The following is a 21,507-nucleotide window of genomic DNA, read 5'->3' on the forward strand; positions in this document are numbered from 1 at the left end:
AAGTAGAGAAAAATACACTATTTATTCCGAATATTTTCAACTATTCATGTGCCATAATAAGGAAATCATTTGGCTTTGTTTATGGCAGAAGCTCTCTACTTTTATTTATTTTCTTTCTTAAGATTGTAAAACATGCCAAACGATGTTGTGGAGACCCTAAATATAGCAAAAGAATTGGTCCCAGCAGAAAGTTTAGAAAATGTTAAAACTTTTGACTACTTGTATAATGCAATATATTTCACTGTTTTTAAAACAGAAAGCATAGAATGATGAAACAGAAACAGTGAAAATTTTAAAACAGTAGATCTGAATATGTAAACAATGTGGAAACTTCTTGGAGTTTCTTGCAGACTAAATAAAACACCACAGAGACAGAAAGGAGAGGGGGAAAGAGTATGCACACTTGTTGAAGAGCAGAGAAAACCACGCCTATTCTTTTACAGTCAATACAACTCTGAACTGCAGGTGAAACACTGAAAAGAAGCGAGCTGTATAACATGCATAGGATTCACTTGGCTTTTCGTAATGAATGGTCTTGCTTGCAGGGATTGATGCTGCAGCCTGCATGAATCATAAATGTAAAACAACCTTATAAAATGGAGTCTGAATGCATTAAGGGATAGCTGGAGGACTTAAATTTGCAACTGACACACTACTACCGGGAGCACGCAAAATGCTAATGACCATTTAAGGGCTGGTTTTTAAACTGTCTGAAGTTATTTCAGAACCATGAACTAACTAGGAACTTTTTACATTCCGTGAAAGAAAATCTCACAGCATTAACAATCGAAGAAATGCTGACGTTCAAATATGGTATATTTAAGGTAACTCACACACTATATAGAGATACTCCTTAAAATGGAGAACATCGACATCTATGCAGTGACAGAAACCTGGTTCAAGGCTCCAGAGAGCACCCCTGCATTACCAGGCTATAATTCATACCACACCTTTTGGCCACCTAACCTGGACCGAAACACTAAAGGTGGAGGCGTGTCCATATTCATTAAGGATATCCACACCTCCAGGCTAGTTGCTCAGCATAATGCATCCGAGGCTATCCAAGCGCAACGAACTCTGGGCAAGACCGTATCCAAATTGCAGCTTGCTACAGATCCCCCACCATCCCCCAGGATTCTCACTCCTCATTTCTTGATACACTGGAAAATATTAGGGTACAACCCAACACCCTAATAATGGGCGATTTCAACTACCCCACCATTAACTGGGAAAACTACTTGTGTACCAAATCTTATGCTCAACGTTTTCTGGAATTCATAAATTCCAATGCCTTGGATCAACTTATCTATACCCCCACTAGGGACAGCAATATCCTAGACCTGGTCATTACCAACATGGGCAACTGGTGTTCCACACCACAGGTCAATTCCTCGTTGGTCAGATCCATCCACAAGCTAATCACCCTAGACATCTACATCCCAGCCCCACCCCCATTATGGAAACCACTGTAAAAAATTTCTCCAAAGCCAACTTCAGAAATACCTCACAAAGAAGATTACCAGCCTCAAACAGATGCCCTACTCAGACCGTCTCAAAAAACTCCAGCTTTACTCCGTCGCATATTGCCTACTCAGAGGTGATCTCTGCCTAACATACAAAGCTATGTCAAACCCAGAGCTGATGGACTTGCTCTACTTAAAGAAATCCCGATCCCTCCGAGCTACATGCTTTAGGGACCTAAACCTTGTCACCACAATAAACAGAACATGCTGGAGGGATAGATTCCTGTCCCAGAGACTTCCCATACTCTGAAACAAACTACGTATCTATATCAAACAAAGCTCCTCAATAGCACTCTTCAAGAAAAATCTTGATGATTGGATGGGAAATAGGAAATTCCCCCTGGGGATCACTTCTGTGGCTCTGCTCAACAGGGGCACAGGAAAATAATTTTCTTGGATGGCGAAACTTTTTTGGCTAGCCTAGGCTTATATAGGCCCCTAGGGCCAATAGCCTAGTAACTACCTATGAACCTTTATGTATATATATATATATATATATATATATATATATATATATATACATATATATATCTAATGTGTGTGTGTATATGTATATATATATATATATATATATATATATATATATATATATATATATATATATGAAATGTGTGTGTGTGTGTGTGTGTGTGTGTGTGTGTGTGTGTGTATATATATATATACATATATATATATATATATATATATATTTATATATATATATATATATATATATATATATATATATATATTTATATATATATATATATATATATATATATATATGGGTCTACTAATAATGACCGATTCGACGATTCGACAGGAGGAAACTCACCGCCAGATGACCGAGAGTAGAATTGTACGGTTATTTTTTGGTTAGCGGACGGAAAAGACCGACAAAGGGAATGTCGTGATGAGAGCTTGATAAGTGTGCGATGGTGATGGAGTTAGGAGTGGTCAGGTAAGTGCCTGTGGGAAAGGTGAGTGGTGGTGTTGTGTCCGAGGGTTGAGGGGGTAAAGGAAAGTGTGTGTGTGTGAGGGGAGCAGTTTAGGGGGACGGGTTAAGTGAGTTAGGGGGTCAGGGCTATATATGCTGTTTCGTGTTTTTACGTTGTTTGTGTCGTGGTGTAATGTGGTGTTCGTTTAATATATATATATATATATATATATTGCGTGTGTGTGTGTGTGTGTGTATGTATATATATATATATATATATATATATATATATATAGATATATATATATATATATATATATATATATATATATATACTGCATCAAATACACCGATAGGTTAACAAATAATTTGCTTGCTAACATTCTTTTGATATCTGACTTTTAAGTTGTTTGCAACTAAAATGTGACTTCATGCAAACTCATTCTGCCTTACTGTCACTGTGTTTCTCCCTGTCACTTTTTATATATGATTTACTTATGATTATTTGAGATTCATACTGGGAATATATTCAACGTGCACTAAAATGTCCTGTTTCCTGAGTCTTGGGAATTTCAAGTAGCACAATAACATTCTCCACTCCTGTACCTCATCCAAAGGCAATGTTCAGAAATGCCTATTCAAGATGTGCCTTCATCATCTGCTTGAGCTGATATTGCAAAAAATAGGTGGTCTTTCCACTTAGCTTTTGAAAGTACACACATTCAGAATTTAAAGCAATCCTTGTTTTATGCAAGAAAAGCACTCTCCGTCTTCTCTTCAACAACTTCACCTTTTAAAAGGGTGTCAACTGTAACATTTGCTATTAGGGACCCTTGTATACAAACATAATGATTGATTGATATTTCATGACAACTGTACATATTTGTGAAGCCTGATGTAGCTAGTCTAGCCTGGTTCAGATGCTTAATAATCCTGCGCACAACACTTATGCAAGAATCCTCTCACCCACACTCTTTGCTTTCATATTCTACTCTTCCAGATGCGAAGGAAATAATGAACGATAGCTATTTACACAGAAGCTATGTTTGCCAAATAGCATCCCCCCACCAAACAAAAAACTTCAGACAGAATATCACTTAGTTTAGTATGTATTCGCATTAAGCCTAAAATAACTGGTGATTATTTTCCACAATACACGCACCACATGTACATAATTTCACTGTTTGGGTTCATTGATTGAACCGAAGGGAATAAGGTGAGGGTGTCACTGAGTGAGCTGAAGGGAGTAAGGTGGAGTTGGGGGTATAGCCCTTTATCATTTGCTCAGGACTTGCACTCCCAGAATGTGCACTGCAGATTGACATATGTTTTTGAATAAGTCATAATTTATTTATGGCTTTAAAAAAGACCATTAGTGAACTTTGTCTTCGCATCCATCTCAGTTTATGTGCATGCATATACATGGGTGTGTGTATGAAACTATGCCCCATGCACTTTTGTTTTTCAGTGTCGGATCTTGAGGCATAGTTCTCTTAATGGAAATTAAAACATGTACATTTTGTAAGGCTTTTCAACTCAGCTCTGGCTCTGCATGTCGCCTTTTTCCAGTACTGGTGCTGTGATGCCTTGAATCATCTAAGAGCTAGTTATTTGCATTTCGTGTTAGGCCTTTCATCCTTCCCGCCCTCCTGTGATGCCTTGTGCCATCTAAAAGCTAGTGTTAGAAATACAGAGTCCACTATTTTTCACTCTGTATTTGTATTATGTAGGTATAGTGTTCGCATAAAAAAAGTCACTTAAAGTGTAATGGTACCTGAAAAGAAGTGTGTTGTAGGATTTACAAAACTCGTGCCACACAGTGATAAAATTCTAATATTAGCACATGACGCAGGACTAGGATGAACTAGAAATGCTTCTGCTGAGAAGTAGAGAAAATCTTTGTATCATGTATTTGTTTGCCTTGAGTTTGAAAGTCATAATTTGCACAGAAACACACACAAGCATAAATTCAGAAATGCACTGAGCCTTTTTGTTTTTGAGATGTGACACTCAGTCAGTGACTACTTTTAAGCACACCGACGACTGTCATGCCATAAAGTTTTGTGTGTGTGCATTTGTTCTTTGGCGGGTTTTACTACTAGTAGTCTAATCAGATTTTCAATGCGCCACATGCCACTCATGATATGAATAAAGCATATCTAAATTATTCAACCAACCAAGCAACCAACTAACCTCAATAGACCAACCAACCAAAACAATTTTATCTCTCTAAACTAGGCACTCCCATCCTTACTAACCTTCAGATATCACAAAAATTAAAACTTGAACAATGCTATAACTAATTGATAAATTTGTAGCAAATTCCGTTTGAGCACCCACCACTATATCACTAAAAACCTAAATTGATTAGAACTATCCTATCACTGCTCGGTTAAATTAGATGGGATCGGAAAACACAGTACTTAATTATTAGTGGCAGTTAATCAGTGTGTGTGTGTGTGTGTGTGTGTGTGTGTGTGTGTGTGTGTGTGTGTGTGTGTGTGTGTGTGTGTGTGTGTGTGTGTGTGTGTGTGTGTGTGTGTGTGTGGCCTTAGTGACTAGTCTTCTCATCACACTCAAATATTACGCACCTAAATGTGTAAAAGAAAAGCTGTTTGCCAAGGACTGGAAAATAATAAAAGCAGGAATGTACATGCATGTGGATGTGGCTCACAGGCATTTGGAAATCCAAAAAAAACAAAAAAAAAAAAACAAATGCTCTTATGAAGTTGCAAAAATCAGCAAAATTGACCCGGCATCTATCACTAGTTCACTTCATTGTATACTGTGTCTACAATATAAATAACCAAAAACGTATAATAACTTACATGATACAAATGATTCAGATAAGCCAAAGCAAGCAGGTCAAGTGGAACTGGACTTGGAAATGTACTCTATATTAATATTTGCTGTCTAAGTCACGCTCTCTCTCACAACCAAAGTGGGAGTCTGGACCAATCAGCAGCCTTTGGTTTGTAGCTAATAGGCTGCTGACTCCACAATCATGGGTCCTAAGGCCAGCCAGATTCTACCCCCCACTCCAGATAAACTATACTGAAATGCGTACAGTCAGTATGCCTACCGATGTCCCTGAGAAACAGAAAGCAAAGAATGTGCCCTCAGTTTAGAAGAAAATGATCTAATGGAAGAGATGCTTGATTTAATAGAGATGGACAGATATAATAAGTTTGATGAAAGAACTACATTACAGAAAGTAAATAAGACCCAAAATGTTTTAAGTCTGATAAAACAGATGAACACAGTAAGCAAGACCATTAACAGATATTCATGTGATATTACAGAAATAAATGGGATATACTACTGTGCAGCTAATTTAATGACATACCACAAAAATGCAAACAGTAAGGGAAAGGAAAGAGAGAAATTAAATGTCATCATAGAAACATCACATATAGAAAATAATAAAGGAATTAAGGCAAGAAATGTCACTGTTAGAAGAGTATAAAAGAGTGAACAGATCAACAAAAGCACTTAGAAAAATAGACATGATAAAAGCAATGCATTGTATCAGAACAGAACAGGATATGTTGTGCACTATTGCAAGTAATAAACTGAAGATATCAGTACAGACAGAAGATCTTAGAAGATATGCAGATAAATATAAAGGAAAAGTGCAAAATAAGCAATTCATTGATGACCCAAAAATGTTTTATAGAGAACTGGGAATCAATGCAAAAGGAATAGAAACACCAGACCCTGTGGAACATAACAAAAATGCTGAATGAATAGAAGTGAAGGAAACAGAAGTTCAAAACATAGGATGTGAAATTAAATGAAGTAATGGCCAGAAAAAACTGAAACAAAATTAAGAAAAGCTCCTAAATGGAAAACCCCAGTCCCAGATACAGTACCTATCTTCTGGCTAAAACTATTAACATCTTTACTTGAAGATATAGCCCTGAGTAAGAACTACTTAGATGCACATCCCAGACACCAATTGCTTAACAACAGGAAAAATGATATTCCTCCTTAAGAGTGAACCTGCAAGCCATCCTAAAACTATAGGCCAATAATTTGCCTTCTGACAATGTATAAAATATATAATGAAATGATGCTAACAGAGTTTATAGTCATTCAGAAGAAAACTCAATCCTGGCAGCACAACAAAAAGTAACAAATGAAAATTATATGGAACAAAAATGAAAGTTATATGGAACAAAGGCTCATTTGTTGTTAAATAGTCATAATGGAGAATTGTATAAAGGGGAAGAATCTAAGCATGCATGGATAGATTGCAAGAAAAAAATGACAGCATCCCACATTCATGGATAAAGAAGTGCTTACAGATGTACAAGATATACCCTACATAAATAAATTACTTTACAGTGACCTTGAAACAGTAGCAAACCACTTTGCAGCTAAGCCACAATACAAGACAAATTATTATCCCAGGGACAATCGAAGGGGGATATTCTAGGGTGACTGTTTGTCACCACTGCTCTTTTGCCTTGCCCTTAACCCATTACGCTGTCTGCTTAACAAATCAGGTCATGGTTACAATGTGGCTCCCAGACAACAACAATGTGTAAAGACTTCTTTTCTTCTTTTTGTGGATGATTTAAAACTGCATAGCTCATCACACGAGGAACTGAAAGCACAATGGCAAAAACCTTTTCAGATGATATAAGAATGACATTTGGTCTTAAAGCAGCATTTAAATCTGCAGGACCAAAACGGTATCAGTTTGGGACAAAGACGTGATATAAAGAAACTTGAGTAGGAGGAAGTGATAAACATTTGGAAAATGAATGATCAGCAATAAAACATGAACAAATCTAAACAAAACTCAGTAAGGAATATTGTAGAATACTAAAATGAATGCTAAAAACAGCTTTGACATCTAGGAACAAAGTTTGAGCTAAAAAACAATTTTCTGTTCCTGTTCTAACTTATAGGTTTGGGTTGATTTATTGGTCTCAAAAGGGATTGAATCAGTCAGACAGGAAACAAGAAAAATGATTCATGCTTAATAAATAATATATAAAAATTAGTGTATACCAAGATTATATAGTCCTCATTCTGAAGGAAGTATGACCCTCCTCAAAACTGATTACATGTATATATCCCTGCAGTCATAGGGTTGCATACATATTTGCTGACTTCACCAAATCCAAACATAGTGAAGGTTTGAAAACATGAGGAGAAGAAGTCAAAGATGACTTCCTTGCTTAGGCAGCAACTGAATTTGCCAAAAAAAAAGAAAGAATATAAGAAGGATCAGATGAGAAGGCAAGAAATGTAGAAAAGACATAAATAGTTGCAAGTACAGAAATCTCCTGGAACAACCTTATGTCAATCAAGGTCTGACACAAGAATAGTTAAGGAGAGGTAAATTTAAACCAAAAGATGAAAGGTTAATATTGGTGGCAAAGGATAGTGAACTATGTACACACTGTTTTTTCTAAAGTCCATTGAACATATAGGAGAAACAGACAAATGCAGGCTCTATAAAACAGAACTGGAAACTCACGCATTTTGTTGTTGGGTGTGATATACTCATGCCAGAGGACCTGTATACTGAAAGGAATAATAATGTAGCAAGACTGTTGCATTGGGGATTGTGCAAACATTGCATCCCTAAAGTAGTTGAGAAGCACTGGAAACATGAGCCACAAAGCATTATAGAGCATGCTAAAATTTATATCACATGGGATCACCCATTACCAAACAGTTCAAAAATAGTTGCTAAAAAACTAGATATAGCAGTCCATGAAAAGAAGACAAAGGTAGCCTTGATCTTTGACATTGCTACACCCAGTGATTACAGTGTCTCAGACATAATGTCATAAAATATCAGGATTTGCCAGCAGAAATGAGGGCAATGTGGAAGAAGGGTGTCCAGACATTTCCAATACTAGTAGAAGCAGTGGGCCTTATGAAAAAGAATTTACAGTTGTATTTAGATATGCTACCCATACAGGTAAGTCCATATAAACTGCAGAAGGAGTCAGTTCTGGGCACATTGCATGGGCTGCAAAGAGTAATTCTGGCTAACATCAAAGAGTGAAACAATACTAATTTAATGAACTTAAATCATAGTTTGACTTATGAATGGGGTCCATTCCCATCATGGTAATAGAAACTCAAAAGACTTGGAGAAATTAAACAGGGAATAATATACAAGGAATAGTGATAGAAAAACCCTACTAATACACAAGAAATAGTGATAGAAAACCCTACTATTCCTTTTACCTATGGTTTCTGTGGTTCAAGTATCCAGGATACTGTTTTGAAGAAACTCTATGCAGTAAGAATGATGGTTTTGTATAAAGGTTGTAATATTTAAACCTTAAATTTGGAGACAGATACAGACATTAAATGATAACTGGATTCAGGGAATTTGTCATTATGTCTCACTAATTACATTCTGCTGAGATTTTTAAAATGCCCCCTGTAATATTAAGGGGAGGCTGGTACTGTTGTGCTGCAAGATTGTACCCCTTCAAATATGCTAAGAACAAGCTTTTAAATGAAAATGCTGTAATGATTTAATGTTACCGCTTATCACCGTTACTGTTTCCACAGCCATAACATTTTTGCAGATTGTACCGGCTGCAGTTCACAGTCTGAGACTCAGAGCATGAATGACTGAAAAAAAGAGTTATTTTGCTTAAACTGACAGTTTTTGAGTTGCATTTTAAATCACTCCCGAAAATATGCTGCTTCCCTTACTGAGATTCAAGCTGTTGTATCTCACTATTGATCTGTCCATCTATTGATCTACTTATCAGTTTTGAACAATTGGAGGCTCGTAACACTAGTGTGTACATGTTTGATGTGCATTTTCTTAAGATGACCTGGACGTGTCACAGAATAACACGACATCAGTACAGTCTGATGATTCAGCTGATTTTGGTTGATGTTGCCTACTATTCCATTCCCATGTGTGCACTTAATTTGACTTCTGCTCACTTAGGGAGGAGATGTCCTTTTCTTCAATGTGAATTGACATCAGAGTTGAATGCAATATTAAGGACTGATATGGGGGTGGAGGATCACCGACCCCAAATAATTTCTGTTATATTAACTATGATAGATATGTATACTTGTGAACAGTAGTATTTGTGGGGTCTTGGTAATTGTATTTCCATTACAGTGATTTTAGGTTATAGTTACTCATTGACAATCTACTATGATAATCTTTACTTTATTTCAGGTTTAGGTGGTAATGGGGATGGGGGTGGTGGGGGTGGAGAAGTATAATGTGTTTGCAAGTGAAACAAGAGTTTCTGTAGCATACTACCACCCACTTCATTAACCTACATAGACTGACTCTCCTCCCTCCTGTCACTACTCCAACCTACCTAAATATCTAAACCAATTCCAGTTCATATCAAGCTACCACACCACATCCAACCAACAATAACTCTCCTACATTTTCTCACATCCCACATAATACCTCTGTCAGCTCATAGTCCTACTCCTCCCACCATGAACATCTTTCAAATACATCTCATAATTCTCCTCTCTATACTATCCACACTGACATCCTACCTGGACTACCCAATTCAGTACAGACCAAATGCACCATATACACACACAATGTCATAAATACTTCCAACCTAACCCATAATATCTCAAACCTCCTACTGCTAAACATGAACTTTAGGAGCCTAAAAAGTAAAATACAAGAATTTCACGCAACCCTAGCACTTTGCTCTTCAGACATAGCTATCATTACAGACACCTGGCTAAAGCCTGATGTACATAATAACAAAATCCTTCCCCCTGGCTACAATACACATAGGCAGGACAAACTAAACAAACATGGTGGAGGTATAGCTATTATCCACAAAAATGCCCTACAAGTTGAAAGACTAAATCCACACCCACCTGAATTGAATAATACTGAGCTGCTTTTCACCAGACTAGAAATAAACCCCAATAAATTCATCATAATTATAGCCATCTACATCCCTTCTAACAATAATCCCAGCATCATTGAGGACTTCCTTCACTGGCTATCTTTCACTTACCCACAAGAAACAATAGTTATGGGGGACTTTAATTCAGACTGGTAAACCTTTACCTCAAATAATCCCACAACTTTTATAAACCTGCATGGCTTCTCCCAGTTGATACTAACTCCAACCAAAATAGACAAAAAATCCAAATGACACTATACTAGACTGGATTTTAAGTAATAAACCATCTCTAGCCAGACAATCATGTTGCCTCCCAGACAGGATAAGTGACCACTCACCTACCATTTTACTTAGGAAAAAACAAAAACCTACCAAAACCATATCATACAAACAAAACTGCAACAACAAAAAAAATCTCCTCAAACATTCATATCTACCCTCCAATGGGGCAACTTTGCACCATTGACCACACTTCCACTAGACTCAGCTGTATCATATTTTGACAGTACTTTCCTAAATATACCGAACACCCAAGCACCCCCCATAACTATTTGTTAAAATACAGACTATGCCTCAATGGTTAATCAAGGAAACAAAACAGCTTCTAAGATCCAGGGACAGGGCATGGGCCCAACATCAAACAACAAAAACCAGGTCACCCTAGACTATTACAAACAACTCCGAAATTCAGCCAAGAAAGAGGTAAAAAATGACAAAAAGAAATACTGTGACAGCTCAACTAAAACACCATAATAACCCCAAATAATTCTGGACCACAATACAACTCTTGCACCCAGGTCAATCTTTAACCCTAACATCCACCAACACAAATACAACAGACAGTATATTCATCCAGTTCAATAACTATTTCATAAATTCTATCCCAAACCTAACAAAACCTACCAGTAACACCCCCCAACCACCCCTGTACCTCCTAACACAACTCCCAATGCCTTCTTCAGTTAATCCCATCCAAACCAGCACCATAAAAAAGATGTTAAATAAACTTAAACCAACCTCTCTAACTGCAGACAACCTACCCACTGAATACCTCCAGAAAGCTGCTAGCACCTTAGCCTATCCAGTGTCCATTCTGATAAATCAATCAATAAAAGAACAGTACGTTCCTAAAATTTGGAAAATCACAGATATCATACCTTTTCATAAAGGAGGTACCTGCATAGACATCGCCAACTATAGACCAATCGCTATCTTATCACCCCTATCCAAAATCCTCGAAAAATGCATCCACTCTCAAATCATGAAACACCTTCTATCCAACAACCTCCTCATCAGCACTCAGCATGGTTTCTGACCACACCATAGTACTACCACAGCCCTTTCGCACTTTACTAATACCATTCACTAATTCAAAAATAATGGGCAACTAGTTTCCTCAATTTTCCTAGACATGCCAAAAACATTTCACACTGTCTCTCATCAAAAACTTCTATTTGAACTCCAGTCACTGAATCTAAACAATTCTATCCTTACTTGGCTCCATAACTACTTAATAGATTAACACCAAGCTGTAAAATGGCAAGGTGAACTCTTGCCATTACTGCCAGTTACATTAGGAATACTACAGGGCTCCATCCTAGGTCCACTCCTGTTTACCATATTTACCAATAAACTACATCCTTCTACTAATCTTGTCACAGACATACAATATGCAGATGGCTCTACACTCATCTGCTCGGCCCCCTCTCTATCCAGCCTGCAAAGAACAAACCAACTCTCTTTCACTGCAGTAGAATCATGGCTCTCAGACCACTGGCTAATCCTAAACCCCCAAAAAACTAAACTTATGATCTTCTCAAACAACAAAACCTCAGACTTACAATCTCCCTTCCAAATATACTCACTTGATAATGCTAAAATAGAACCAGTCACACACACACTAAGCACCTGTCTCTCACTATAAAAAAGTCCATATTAAACTAGCTAATTATACAGAATTAAATCATACCTCACCAACTAAACAAAACAATCAGTTACCAGGACATCTGCTCTTTATCCTTCTTTATGCTTTAGCCATTTTCACTAACCTGAATAAAATAGATCAAATATCTAGAAGCCTGCAACAATAAAATTGCCAAATTTGCCAATAACTCTCCATTTAAAACCCACCACTGTATAGCCCTGCACCAGCTCAATTGGCTTGAATTACCCACCCTCCTAACTCTCACACAACTAACCACAGCCCACAGCTTAATATACCAAACAGAAAAATGCCCAGCAATCTCCAACATTCTTCAACCTCTAACTAACAAGAGAGAGCTAAGATCCTCAAACAAATTTCTACTACAAGTAACAAAAGCTAACAACTACCATGGTGACTCCCTATACTCTAATAAGATTTCCAAAGCTTGGAACTGTATTCCCCAAAACATCATAACAAACACTAACCAGTCAGAGTTTAAAATACTGCTCAAACCCACCTGACCAATTCCTGGCTATGCTCATTCTTAACCCCTGGCTAACCACTGTAAATACTCTTCTACAACTTAACTGTAACACATTAATCAAGAGTTGGAGGTTGGCATAATGGTTAAGGTGTTTACTTTCCAAATACAAGGTGCATGGTTTGATTCCCACATGGGCTAAATGGCTGGGCTTAAAATGGCCCACAAGGGCAGTTAGTATATGAAACTTGGTGACAAACTTGTAAATATAGTTTTTTTAAATATTCATGTGCCAAAAGTACCTTCCTTGTAAAAACTCTGAATTAACTCTCTGTATAACTTGTCAGTTTCTTTAACTGGTCATCCATATTGACCTTCTTAATTGCATCTGTATTATTGTCTGTTTAACATATGAGTTCTGTATATTTATGTTTTACATATAATATAAAATAAAACAGCAAAACAGGAGGGTGATGCCTGAAGAAAGTAAACCACTGGAGTGAAACAAGTGATAATAAACAAACAAATTATTCTCCAAGTAGTCCACAGCAGATGTAAAACATGAATTTTAATGACAGAATACAATACAGATAAGTGCGTTCGCAGTCAGCTTCATCAGATCTAAAATGTATTTCAAAATCACAAACTTAAAAGTGCAAAAGCAGTCACAATCAACAAATCAGAACAAAGTGCATCCAGTGTTATTAGCTGCCATAGTAACTACACAAGTATATGTTATGCAAAATCAGGATAGATTTGAGCATATATATAAATTAAAAATGCATAGATACTAAATAAAAAATAAAATATATCTAGTAAAACTGACGTAGCAGGGAAATATACATACAGCTTACTTCTTTTTCAAGGGTCTTGCTCTTAAAGTGGGTTGTATAGATATGCTGTCATTCAACCCAGGGTAATAATGTGCTTGTAGTAAAAAAATCCACTTAAGTTCTATCTGATAAGTTCTGTTCACAAGGTCTCCCTTATTGATGTTATCATAAATTCATTCTAGTGCTACAAACCTAAAAGAATGTTCCATGCCTGTGTTTATCATGTGTTTTGCCATTGCATTGTAGCTCATACCCCGACGTGCACAGTATAAATGGTCACAGATGTGATCTCCTAGGCGCCTATTTGTTTTACCTACATAGAACAAACAACAACCATTACAGAATGCAAGATAAACTAGGTCCTTTGAATTACAATTAGCTGAGGGTAGATGTGAGAACTCCCTGTTAGTGTTGGGATGTATGAAGGACCCAGACAAATCAATATACATACAATAGGAGCAGTTATTACATCTCCTCATCCCATAACCAGATGTAGTCCTATTTAGTTGGGTGGTTGATTTGGGATAACATAACTTATGTTTTAATAATTTCTTGTTCTTGTATCCAAAAGATGATTTATCACCAACAATCCTATGTATGTCCTGATCTGTATGTAATAGTGTCCAGTATTTATAAATAATATCTCTAATTTTCTTGTCATCACTAGAGTATATTAACCCAAAGAAGATCGTACTTCCTTGGTCATCCCTATTAGATTTGGATGTGATGTCATCACATCCGGATGGCGTCGAAAAGTATGGTCTCCCAGTATTTACCCTATCAGCCCTAACAGTATCATATATTCTATCAATCACTTTGGCATTGTAGCCCCTAGAAATAAAATCAGTCTTCATTTTCAAGAGCCCTCTTTCAAAGTCCTCATTCCTATTGTGCAAACAGCTGGTACGCAGGCCTTGGTTTTACAATGTGTTTTTAAACATATGTTGTGGGTGCATACTCTTTCGATGTACATAGGTGGGCCTATAACATACTTTCCTGTATAACTGAGTATAGAAAGTACCATCTGCATTCATATGCAGCATGATATCTAAGAAATGAATGGATGTATTAGAACATACGTGAGAAAATTTAAGGAATGTGGTGCTTGAGTTCAACATAGAAACATACGGTTGTAATTCAGTGTGGGAACCCTTCCAGAAAAGGAAGAGGTCATCGACAAAATGATGGTAAAATAATGCATTTTGCTGATGTAAATCAAATTTATACATAATGTCCTCTTCCCAAGCTACCATGACAAAATTGGCGTAGCCATTGGAACATGAGGTGCCCATGGCCACGCCAGAAGTCTGAAGATAATAATGGTCAACAAATGTGAATATGTTGAACTCAAGAACCATCTCCAGTAATAAACATAGAAAATCGATGTGTGTTTCATCATGTATACCACTCTTCAGGAGTACTCACTTGACCATCTGTATTCCCTCCATGTTTGGTATGCATGGGAAAAGGGAATTCACATCTAAGGTGACCAGATAACCTAGTATATGATACATTTTTCATCAACAAAGTTATACAATTCTTGTAAAAAATGTTTACTATCTATTAACACTGAAGTGCGCATGGCAAGAACTGATTTCAATTGTTTATCAAGGTAAATAGAGAGGGGCTCCGCTGCCTACCCTGCTCCAGCCACTATGGGTTGAAAAGGGGAGTTCAACGGATCATTGTGAACTTTAGGCAGTCCATTTAGGGCTGGAACCCTGGGATATTCAACTATGAAATAACTAAGCAAGTCCTTGTCAAGTGTATAGCTCAAAAAACAATCCCTTAATGTTCTGATAATCTCATCTTGCATCCTTACTACCTCCGTGCTCAAAAACAATCACTTAATGTTCTGATAATCTCATCATGCATCCTTACTACCTCCATGCTCAGAAATAATCCCTTAATGTTCTGAGAACCTCATCATGCATCCTTACTACCTCCGTGCACAAAAACAATCCCTTAATGTTCTGATAATCTCATCATGCATCCTTACTACCTCCATGCTCAAAAACAATCCCTTAATGTTCTGATAATCTCATCATGCATCCTTACTACCTCCATGCTCAAAAACAATCCCTTAATGTTCTGATAATCTCATCATGCATCCTTACTACCTCCGTGCTCAAAAACAATCCCTTAATGTTCTGATAATCTCATCATGCATCCTTACTACCTCAGTGCTCAAAAACAATCCCTTAATGTTCTGATAATCTCATTTTGCATCCTAACTACCTCCGTGCTCAAAAACAATCCCTTAATGTTCGAATAATCTCATCATGCATCCTTACTACCTCCGTACTCAAAAACAATCCCTTAATGTTCTAATAATCTCATCTTGCATCCTTACTACCTCCATGCTCCAAAACAATCCTTTAATGTTCTGAAAATCTCATCATGCATCCTTACTACTTCCATGCTCAAAAACAATCCCTTAATGTTCTGATAATCTCAGCATGCATCCTTACTACCTCCGTGCTCAAAAACAATCCCTTAATGGTCTGATAATCTCATCTTGCATCCTTACTACCTCTGTGCTCAAAAACAATCCCTTAATGTTCTGATAATCTCATCATGCATCCTTACTACATCCGTGCTCAAAAAAAATCCCTTAATGTTCTGATAATCTCATCATGCATCCTTACTATCTCCGTACTCAAAAACAATCCCTTAATGTTCTGATAATCTCATCATGCATCCTTACTACCTCCGTGCTCAAAAACAATCCCTTAATGTTCTGATAATCTCATCATGCATCCTTACTACCTCCATGCTCAAAAACAATCCCTTAATTTTCTGATAATCTCATCATGCATCCTTACTACCTCTGTGCTCAAAAACAATCCCTTAATTTTCTGATAATCTCATCTTGCATCCTTACTACCTCCATGCTCAAAAACAATCCCTTAATGTTCTGATAATCTCATCTTGCATCATTACTACCTCCGTGCTCAAAAACAATTCCTTAATGTTCTGATAATCTCATTATGCATTCTTACTACCTCCGTGCCCAAAAACAATCCCTTAATGTTCTGATAATCTCATCATGCATTCTTACTACCTCCATGCTCAAAAACAATCTCTTAATGTTCTAATAATCTCATCATGCATCCTTACTACCTCCGTGCTTAAAAACAATCCCTTAATGTTCTGATAATCTCATCATGCATCCTTACTACCTCCGTGCTCAAAAACAATCCCTTAATGTTCTGATAATCTCATCATGCATCCTTACTACCTCCGTGCTCAAAATCAATCCCTTAATGTTCTGATAATCTCATTTTGCATCCTTACTACCTCCGTGCTCAAAAACAATCCCTTAATGTTCAAATAATCTCATCATGCATCCTTACTACCTCCGTACTCAAAAACAATCCCTTAATGTTCTGATAATCTCATCATGCATCCTTACTACCTCCATGCTCAAAAACAATCCTTTAATGTTCTGATAATGTCATCATGCATCTTTGCTACCTGCGTGCTCAAAAAACAATCCCTTAATGTTCTGAAAATCTCATCATGCATCCTTACTACTTCCATGCTCAAAAACAATCCCTTAATGGTCTGATAATCTCATCTTGCATCCTTACTACCTCTGTGCTCAAAAACAATCCCTTAATGTTCTGATAATCTCATCATGCATCCTTACTACCTCCGTGCTCAAAAACAATCCCTTAATGTTCTGATAATCTCATCATGCATCCTTACTACCTCCGTGCTCAAAAACAATCCCTTAATGTTCTAATAATCTCATCTTGCATCCTTACTACCTCCGTGCTCAAAAACAATCTCTTAATGTTCTGATGATCTTATCTTGCATCCTTACTACCTCCGTGCTCAAAAACAATCCCTTAATGTTCTGATAATCTCATCATGCATCCTTACTACCTCCGTGCCCAAAAACAATCCCTTAATGTTCTGATAACCTCATCATGCATCCTTACTACCTCCGTGCTCAAAAACAATCCCATAATGTTCTTATATTATCATCATGCATCCTTACTACCTCCGTGCTCAAAAACAATCCCTTAATGTTCTGATATCATCATGCATCCTTACTACCTCCGTGCTCAATCCCTTAATGTTCTGATAATCTCATCATGCATCCTTACTACCTCTGTGCTCAAAAACAATCCCTTAATGTTCTGATAATCTCATCATGCATCCTTACTACCTCCATGCTCAAAAACAATCCCTTAATGTTCTGATAATCTCATCATGCATCCTTACTACCTCCGTGCTCAATCCCTTAATGTTCTGATAATCTCATCATGCATCCTTACTACCTCCGTGATCAAAACAATCCCTTAATGTTCTGATAATCTCATCATGCATCCTTACTACCTCCATGCTCAAAAACAATCCCTTAATGTTCTGATAATCTCATCATGCATCCTTACTACCTCCGTGCTCAAAAACAATCCCTTAATGTTCTGATAATCTCATCATGCATCCTTACTACCTCCGTGCTCAATCCCTTAATGTTCTGATAATCTCATCATGCATCCTTACTACCTCCGTGCTCAAAACAATCCCTTAATGTTCTGATAATCTCATCATGCATCCTTACTACCTCCGTGCTCAAAACAATCCCTTAATGTTCTGATAATCTCAGCATGCATCCTTACTACATCCGTGCTCAAAAACAATCCCTTAATGGTCTGATAATCTCATCATGCATCCTTACTACCTCCGTGCTCAAAACAATCCCTTAATGTTCTGATAATCTCATCATGCATCCTTACTACCTCCGTGCTCAAAACAATCCCTTAATGTTCTGATAATCTCATCATGCATCCTTACTACCTCCGTGCTCAAAACAATCCCTTAATGTTCTGATAATCTCATCATGCATCCTTACTACCTCCGTGCTCAAAACAATCCCTTAATGTTCTGATAATCTCATCATGCATCCTTACTACCTCCGTGCTCAAAACAATCCCTTAATGTTCTGATCATCTCATCATGCATCCTTACTACCTCCGTGCTCAAAACAATCCCTTAATGTTCTGATAATCTCATCATGCATCCTTACTACCTCCGTGCTCAAAACAATCCCTTAATGTTCTGATAATCTCATCATGCATCCTTACTACCTCCGTGCTCAAAACAATCCCTTAATGTTCTGATAATCTCATCATGCATCCTTACTACCTCAGTGCTCAAAAACAATCCCTTAATGTTCTGATAATCTCATCATGCATCCTTATTACCTCCGTGCTCAAAAACAATCCCTTAATGTTCTGATAATCTCATCATGCATCCTTACTACCTCCGTGCTCAAAACAATCCCTTAATGTTCTGATAATCTCATCATGCATCCTTACTACCTCCTTGCTCAAAAACAATCCCTTAATGTTCTGATAATCTCATCATGCATCCTTACTACCTCCGTGCTCAAAAACAATCCCTTAATGTTCTGATAATCTCATCATGCATCCTTACTACCTCCGTGCTCAAAAACAATCCCTTAATGTTTTGATAATCTCATCATGCATCCTGACTACCTCCGTACTCAAAAACCGTCCCTTAATGTTCTGATAATCTCATCATGCATCCTTACTATCTCCGTGCCCCAAAACAATCCCTTAATGTTCTGATAATCTCATCATTCATACTTATTACCTGCGAGCTCAAAAAGAATCCCTTAAATTTCTGATAATCTCATCATACATCCGTACTACCTCCGAGCTCAAGAAGAATCCCTTAATGTTCTTATAATCTCATCATGCATCCTTACTACCTCAAAAAAACATCCCTTAATGTTCTGATAATCTCATCATGCATCCTTACTACCTCCGTGCTCAAAAACAATCCCTTAATGTTCTGATAATCTCATCTTGCATCCTTACTACCTCCGTGCTCAAAAACAATCCCTTAATGTTCTGATAATCTCATCATGCATCCTTACTACCTCCGTGCTCAAAAACAATCCCTTAATGTTCTGATAATCTCATCATGCATCCTTACTACCCGTGCTCAAAAACAATCCTTAATGTTCTGATAATCTCATCATGCATCCCTACTACCTCCGTGCCCAAACACAATCCCTTAATGTTCTGATAATCTCATCATGCATCCTTACTACCTCCGTGCTCAAAAACAATCCCTTAATGTTCTGATAATCTCATCATGCATCCTTACTACCTCCGTGCTCAAAACAATCCCTTAATGTTCTGATAATCTCATCATGCATCCTTACTACCTCCGTGCTCAAAAACAATCCCTTAATGTTCTGATAATCTCATCATGCATCCTTACTACCTCTGTGCTCAAAAACAATCCCTTAATTTTCTGATAATCTCATCTTGCATCCTTACTACCTCCGTGCTCAAAAACAATCCCTTAATGTTCTGATAATCTCATTATGCATCCTTACTACCTCCGTGCTCAAAACAATCCCTTAATGTTCAAATAATCTCATCATGCATCCTTACTACCTCCGTGCTCAAAAACACTCCCTTAATGTTCTGATAATCTCATCATGCATCCTTACTACCTCCGTGCTCAAAAACAATCCCTTAATGTTCTGATAATCTCATCATGCATCCTTACTACCTCCGAGCTCAGAAACAATCCCTTAATGTTCTAAAAATCTCATCATGCATCCTTACTACCTCCGTGCTCAAAACAATCCCTTGATTTTCTGATAATTTCATCATGCATCCTTACTACCTCCGAGCTCAAAACAATCCCTTAATGTTCTGATAATCTCATCATGCATCCTTACTACCTCCGTGCTCAAAAACAATCCCTTAATGTTCTTATAATCTCATTATGCATCCTTACTACCTCCGTGCTCAAAAACAATCCCTTAATGTTCTGGTAATCTCATCATGCATCCTTACTACCTCCGTGCTCAAAAACAATCCCTTAATGTTCAAATAATCTCATCATGCATCCTTACTACCTCCGTGCTCAAAAACAATCCCTTAATGTTCTGATAATCTCATCATGCATCCTTACTACCTCCGTGCTCAAAAGCCAACCCTTAATGTTCTGATAATCTCATCATGCATCCTTACTACCTCCATGCTCAAAAACAATCCCTTAATGTTCTGATAATCTCATCATGAATTCTTACTACCTCCATGCTCAAAACAATCCCTTAATGTTCTGATAATCTCATCATGCATCCTTACTACCTCTGTGCTCAAAAACAATCCCTTAATTTTCTGATAATCTCATCTTGCATCTTTACTACCTCCGTGCTCAAAAACAATATCTTAATGTTCTGATAATCTCATCTTGCATCCTTACTACCTCCGTGCTCAAAAACAATCCCTTAATGTTCTGATAATCTCATTATGCATTCTTACTACCTCCATGCTCAAAAACAATCCCTTAATGTTCTGATAATCTCATCATGCATCCTTACTACCTCCGTGCTCAAAAACAATCCCTTAATGTTCTGATAATCTCATCATGCATCCTTACTACCTCCGTGCTCAAAACAATCCCTTAATGTTCTGATAATCTCATCATGCATCCTTACTACCTCCGTGCTCAAAACAATCCCTTAATGTTCTGATAATCTCATCATGCATCCTTACTACCTCCGTGCTCAAAACAATCCCTTAATGTTCTGATAATCTCATCATGCATCCTTACTACCTCCGTGCTCAAAACAATCCCTTAATGTTCTGATAATCTCATCATGCATCCTTACTACCTCCGTGCTCAAAACAATCCCTTAATGTTCTGATAATCTCATCATGCATCCTTACTACCTCCGTGCTCAAAACAATCCCTTAATGTTCTGGTAATCTCATCATGCATCCTTACTACCTCCGTGCTCAAAAACAATCCCTTAATGTTCAAATAATCTCATCATGCATCCTTACTACCTCCGTGCTCAAAAACAATCCCTTAATGTTCTGATAATCTCATCATGCATCCTTACTACCTCCGTGCTCAAAAACAATCCCTTAATGTTCTGAT

General features: G+C 37.4%; 1 protein-coding gene across 8 annotated transcripts in view; it reads left to right on the forward strand.

Annotated features, from left to right (window-relative positions):
• LOC122791844 overlaps nt 1-21,507 on the forward strand; it is a 2,266,858-nt gene that overhangs the window by 888,115 nt on the left and 1,357,236 nt on the right. The window lies entirely within an intron of this gene.

The sequence above is a fragment of the Protopterus annectens genome, chromosome 17.part0, assembly GCF_019279795.1.
Source record: "Protopterus annectens isolate FY-2018-M chromosome 17.part0, PAN1.0, whole genome shotgun sequence".
Classification (NCBI taxonomy): Eukaryota; Metazoa; Chordata; order Ceratodontiformes; family Protopteridae; genus Protopterus; species Protopterus annectens.